The sequence below is a fragment of the Equus przewalskii genome, chromosome 5 (genome assembly GCF_037783145.1).
Source record: "Equus przewalskii isolate Varuska chromosome 5, EquPr2, whole genome shotgun sequence".
In the NCBI taxonomy this organism is placed as follows: Eukaryota; Metazoa; Chordata; class Mammalia; order Perissodactyla; family Equidae; genus Equus; species Equus przewalskii.
Genome location: NC_091835.1, coordinates 6,373,041 through 6,379,948, shown reverse-complemented (window position 1 = coordinate 6,379,948; position 6,908 = coordinate 6,373,041).

The following is a 6,908-nucleotide window of genomic DNA, read 5'->3' as shown; positions in this document are numbered from 1 at the left end:
AATTACACCAAACAGGAAGAGAGGGATGCTCGCATCTTGGACGGGAAGTAAAACCACTTCGCTGCTGCAGGAGGATTTCTCTCCTGGCTCTGTAACCGCCCAATGAGAACCCGCTGCCGCCCTGCACTGCTACTTTCCCCCAATGGACATCCCTTTAGAACAGCCCCTCCCTACTCCCCTTTTCTCTTTTTCTCTATAAAGGCAGCTCCCCGTCTTTGTTTTCTGGATTTGCCTATGGTTTGCCATGCAGGCACGTCCGGAATTGCAATTCTTTTGGCTATTCCTGAATAAACTCATTTTGAGATAAAATAACAGGCAAATTTGCTTTTTCAATTGACAGTGGAAAAGCACTGGGATTACCTGGCCTTGTGTCCAATCAGAATTCTGGTAACAAGTGGCTTCAGTTCACGAAGTTTAGCGTTAACTAATGATTTTGTTTATGTCTCAAATGGTTTTGCACGTGTTCGTTTTACCTCACAGGTATACTAAAAGCACCTTGCAGACAGCTGCATACTTCCTACTTCCTAGGTTTACAATCTTTGGACCTTCATGAGTTGAGTACCATACTGGGAAAATCACTAGAGCTTTAAGGCAGTAGAAGTGGTATTAATAATAATGCCAGCTGGCGTTTGTTAAAAGGTAACAAATGGTAGGCACTGTTCTGAGTGTTTTACGTAGATGTTCTCATTTAATTTTCACTATGATCCTTTGAGATAGGAAAAATCAATATCTTATTATTAAGATAAAGAGAGGAGGTCTCATGTAACAGCAACAAAGGTCTGGGTTCAAAGCAGGGCTCTGCTACCTACCAGCTATGGGACCTCAGACAAGTCATTTTACTTTTCTCTATGTTGGTTTCCTCAGTTGTAAAATCTGGATAATTATATCACCTACCTCATGAAGTTGTTAAGAGACAATGAATTAAATGCATGAAAAACGTTTGCCACAGTACCTAGAATATAAACACTATACAGTTGTAACTATTACTATTGTTACTCCAAATGAAAAAAACCAAGGCTCAAAGAATTTAAGTACCTTGCCCAAGGTCACACAGCAATAGGTGGTGGAAGCAGAACTCAAATTCAGGTCTGTCTGATCCTAAAGTCAGTTCTCTCTTTTTTTTGCTTAGGAAGATTGACCCTAAGCTAACATCCGTTGTCAGTCTTCTGCTTTCTGCTTGAGGAAGATTCGCCCTGAGCTAACATCTGTGCCAATCTTCCTCTATTTTGTATGTGGGTCACCGCCACAGCATGGCCACTGATGAGTGGTGTAGGTCCATGCCTGGGAACCAAACCCACTGAGCACACTGCTAAAGTCAGTTCTCTTAATTGTTGGCTTGTATCACTCCAAGTCATAATATTTAGTGCCCTCAAAAATCATAGCAGAAAATGTACTTGATTTGCAGTCTGGTCTCTGGCACTCGGTCCAGGCCAGACTCTGTGACTTCCTTGTGGTATGGCTTTGGGTTAGTCATAGTCCCTGCCTGGCCTGGAGAACCACTACCTCCCAGCAGTGACCATCTTTACAGTGAGGGGCTGGAGCGGCTGATTTCCATGATCCCATCCAGTTCGTATGTTCTGTGGTTTCAGGATGGGCTTCCAGACTTTGAGAGCTGCTGGGGCAGCTGGCTGACCAGGCAGTTTGTGTTGTCAGCATCCGGTAGATTTTTGTGGAACAAAAGAATTTCTCCCTTCACCCTCCCCAGTCTGTTACTCCAGCTCTGGCTGTGTAAACCCAAGGAGGAGAAAAAGCAAAATGTCTGCTTTTTGTGTTGGTGGTTGTGAGTAGTGGGAATATTTAAGATGATTTTTGTCTTTATACATTTCCTCCGATAATGAGCATGCATTTATTTTATAATCTGAAAAAATTACAATTAAAAACAACAGGGGCCGGCGCCCGGCCAAGTGGTTAAGTTCGCACGCTCCATTTCGGCGGCCCAGGGTTGCACCGGTTCGGATCCTGGTGAGGATATGGCACAGCTCATTAGGCCATGTTGAGGCGGCATCCCACATGCCACAACTAGAAGGACCCACAACTAAAAATATACAACTAGGTACTGGGGGGATTTGGGGAGAAAAAGCATAAAAAAAAAAAAAGATTGGCAACAGTTGTTAGCTCAGGTGCCAATCTTTAGAAAACAGCAACAAACCCACTGGCAACAAGTACACTTAGCACCCAGATCTTGGTTTCTAATACCATTCTTCGATAAAAGGTACCAGGGCTTCAAGGACAAATGGCTGATGCTAGGACTGGGGGAGGAAATATACAAGATGAACCTGGAGCGTCTCGTAGTGCCAGAAAGTAAGGAAGTGCTCAAAAGGCAAAAAGACCCTATATTGATGGAGATATGTCAAAGGGACACGGGAGCCAACTGAAAGAACTCCCAAGAGACAGTTTGGAAGATTTTAATCAAAAAATAAAGTAGTATTGATTTATAGCCCCAAGTTAAAAATAAATACCCAAAATAGAAAACATAATAAATATAAATATAACCCAAAGTAGAAAATAAATAGGGTCCACGCTGATATAAATAAATGAAGGGGGGAGAAGTGGCAAATCTCTCTTGGAGAAGAATTCCAAATGATTTATGTGGATTCTCTGCCTTCCAGGATGGGGGGTTGACTCCCCACTTTTTAAGTGTGGGCTGTGTAGAGTGACTCCTTCCAAGAGCACATGGTGGAAAGAGGGGAAAAAGAGTAACTTTAGAGTGGAGAAACTTGACAAATACTATCAAAGCCAGGTCAAGGCCGCTATCAACAGTCGTGAGTCATGTAGACAGTATGTACCCTTCATGTGATGCAATGAAGGCAGCACTTCACTTTTATGATGCTCTCCCTCCCCCCCCAAACCCACAACCCCAGTCTAATTATGAGAAAAAAATAAGATAAATTTCAATAGAGGGGCATCGTAGAAAATACTTGACCAGTGCTCCTCAAAACTGTCAAGATCATAAAAAAAAGGAAAGTCTGAGAAAATGTCACAGCCAAGAGGAGCCTAAGGAGAGATGATGACTAAGTCTACAATGGGACCCTGGAACAGAAAAAGACATTAGGTAAAACTAAGGAGCTGATAAACAAATGGCAAGCAGTCGGATATATTGGAGTACAGGAGGAAGCCATTTGGTATAAACCTAATTCGGCCTGACCTTGTTCTTCCAAATGGACCCAATGTGGCTGGTGAGCATGCACTGTACATCTGCTTTAAGCATTTGCTATGTCCCAAGGACAAGAAGAAATGCCCTTAAGATCAAGGTGCAACTTCCCTCACATTGGCATGTCCTTAAGGATAAGCTTCTCTCCCTAGGCTAGGAATTGATTGCTGTGCCCACCCGGCTCCAGACAGAACTGCCACCTGCTATGTGAATAGCTGTGCTGTGCCCGCTAGCCAATCTCCTGACTGCTGTAAAAGGGACATTCCAATCATATGTGATACATGCTCTTTGAGGGTATATAACCACTTTCTACACCCCCACTTCTTTGGTGCCCTTCCTTCCTTGGGGAAGGAAGACCGTAGGCTAGTCCTCAGATGTGGCTCACAAGAAACTCACTCCAATTTTGATTTAAAGACTGGTTATGGATTATTCGCGTCAACAAAGTTCTGAATAAACTATAGGTTTTAGTTAATAATGTATCCATATTGGTTCATTAATTATAGCAAATATACCAAACTGCTGTAAGATGTTAATGATAGGGGAATCTAGGTGAGAGGGTATATGGAACTGTCTGTACTATCTCAATTTTTCTATAAATCTAAAACTTTTCTAAAAAATAAAGTCTATTTAAGAAAATAACCCAAGGTCACCACAAGTCAACCCAATGTGGGCAGGGCCTGTGTTTGTCCACCTCTGCATCCGGGAACCGAGCACTGAGCCTGGCCTGTCAGTGGTAATGATACTTGTTGAATGGGAAATGCTACCTGGCATAGTTTAACGGTGACGATGGGTTGATAAAGGGTTTTATGTGTCTAGGCTTCTCTGCCCTATACGCTCAATCCACTTATGTTAGAACTACACAAGGCATTGGAGATAATCTAGCTCAAACTGGAACCTGAGGCCCAGGGAAGGCAAATGACTTGCCCAAGGTCGTATTGGCAATAAATGACTTCCAGAACAATGTTCTTTCTACTGTTTTCACAAGACTCAAGCTGTTTCCTCAGCTGCAAAATGAGTCTACTATACACCATATAAGGTTCTTGGGAGGATGAAATAACTTTTATGAAGTGCCTAATGGACATTTCTAAATGATGGTTATCCTCATCATTGAGATGATGAAGATACCTGATTTCAGGGTCTCTTGATGCCTTTTCGATGCTATCTCCTCCTCTGACACAGCAGACCAGCTTTCTACTTTCCCTTAAAAATATGCCCATCCCTTGTGTCCTTAATTTCTTTAGCTTGGGCACGATGAGACTCTTACAGTCATGGCTACTGCAACCTGAGGCCCACTGAGGAGCAGGATGTACTCAAGGTCTCTCACTTCCACCACAGGCTCCATATACCCTCTGCCCCTTCAGGGTGAAGAATAGTGAGAGACCAAGGGAGCAAGTCCCTCCCTGCCAGAAGAGAAACACACTGTGTTGGGGATGATTTCTGGAAACCTCTCCACCAAAACTATGTCCTGCCTCCAGAAAACTACAAATTAAAACAAAAATGTATTCATATTGGTGCAAACGAATGGGACTGGTGGACGGAGTATGGAGAACCAAGCACTTTAACGGTTCTCCCGCTCCAGTCCGCGTCTCTAGGCCAAGCAGGAGTGGTGCTCACTTGCCTGGGGCAGGTGGGTAAGCGCAGCCAGCCTGGTGCTGGGGCAGCCCAGGCAGAGCCCCTGGGCTGGCTCTAGAGTCTAGTTCAGGTCATCATTTAGCCAATTTACCACCTCCCCTCCTCACACCCTGCATACCCTCCTTCACCCCCGGCCTTTAGAGGGTCTGAGAGACGGAGAGCAAGAGAAGAGAGAATGCAGGAGTAAGAATGCAATAGTGTGGCTGAAAATGCGACTCTCCATAATAGGAGGAAATTGTTCATGTTCAGAGCAATTTTGTCAAAACGGAACAATTCTCTTTAAATAACAAGCTTGAGGGTGTACAAATAGAGCTCTCATGAAATCAGCTCTAAGTGGCTGCAGAGAATTGTGCGGCTCCTGAAGTCTCCATCTGTCTTATCTGTGGGCTGATAAACCTCCGTCCCCATCAGAGGACCATCAGGTGTAGCGATTGTTAACTGTAATGAGTACCCGTAAAAAATCTCAGTAAAAATCTCTGCTGAGTCACCCTCGCTCCTCAGGGGCACTCAAAAATCACTTTTTCCCTTTAGAAAAACAAGTTAAAATCACTTCCAGAGAAGAGTTCTTTCAGCTGTTGAGTCAACCAGTTCTCTTGGGGGCACGTGGGACGTTTTATTCTCGAAAGAAATCGGAGGAGCAAGTATCATCCCAAATTCGTCTCATGCCGGAGACAGGAGGGTTTATCCTGGAGTCCCAGGCTCCAGGTTGTTCCTTCATTTCAAGCCTAAAGAGCTTTGGCTTGCTCTTCACTAAAGTACCCAGAGGCCACAGACAGGGGCAAAGTCTGCACAGAACTGTCAAGAGGCCTGTGGGCCAAGCCCCGCAGGGAAGGGCTGACTTAGCAAGAGGGGGCAAGGCCTGCCAAGGCCACGCCCTGGACACCTAGAATCAGGTGTCTGAAATGGACTCAGCACAGGGATTCTTTCCTTCCTCTCTTCTCTCCACAAATTTACTTTAAATTCATTCTAGTTCTTGTTTTTTCAATGGACATTTCACGGCGCATTGACACAAGCAATACATCCATCAGGATGGGAGTTAGTGACTCTAAAAAGGAATAAGGTAGATTAGTATGAAACAATGACCAAATCTCTTATGTGAAATGAGTCATTTTCAGTATGAAGAGCTTGACGCAATTTTTGTAAAAACAAATTCTACGTATATTTACATATACTTGAATGCATAGGGAATAATTACCAATAGCTCCATCTTAAATTGTTTACATTAGTTAGCATTTCTAGGAAGTAGGGCTAGGAGTAGAAAGGATGAGACTGTACGACTTCCATTTTTTTACTTATACATTTCTAGATTAGTTAGTTTTTACATCAAATTTATAGTAGTGGAAAGAAGGCACTGCAGAGCAGTGGATGACGGGACAGTCTTTTCCATAAGTGGTGCTAAACTGACTGCATATTCATGTGGCAAAAAATAACCTTGACCTTCCCTCTCCCTATGTACGAAAATAAATAAACTCCAGGTTGGTTGTATATCTAGATATTAAAAGCACAACAATAAAGCTGCTGGAAGATACTATATTTATAACCTTGGGGTCATGGTTGTACCGGTGTTTGTTCTATAACATTTTGTTAAGCTGTGAATTTATTTCATGAACTCTTTTCTGTATTATACTTCACCTCCAAAAGGGGAGATTGTAAAAAAGAGGAAGAGCGTCTGGTGTTCAAGAAAATCTGTTCAATGGAATGCGGGAGGAACTTGGGCAGAGATTGTTGCAAAATCGAACAACTGTTGGCTGTCATAATACCCAAAGACTATGACTCACAGGCTTCTCGATCCTTTCTGCTATGATTAGGAATCCATTTCCTTCACTGAGACACCACAGGAAAACACAAAACCAAAATAAAGCACAGGTATGAGAGACAGCTCCAATAAACTCCCCTTAAGCTTCCAAGCCATTTTTCACCTTGTAGTCCTGAACCTGGTAAGGACTAAGAGGATAGGGTAAAAAGTAAGGTTGGATTTCTCTTTTAATCCCTTTGCCGTTTAAATTTCACCTAAAAAGAACTTCAGAAAGCATCGGGGTTCCAAGAGACGAGAATGCACAGACAAGGCAACACCCCAGAGCAGGCAGTGTGGGGACCGCATCTCTGGCTCTTTCTCAGCTCTCCC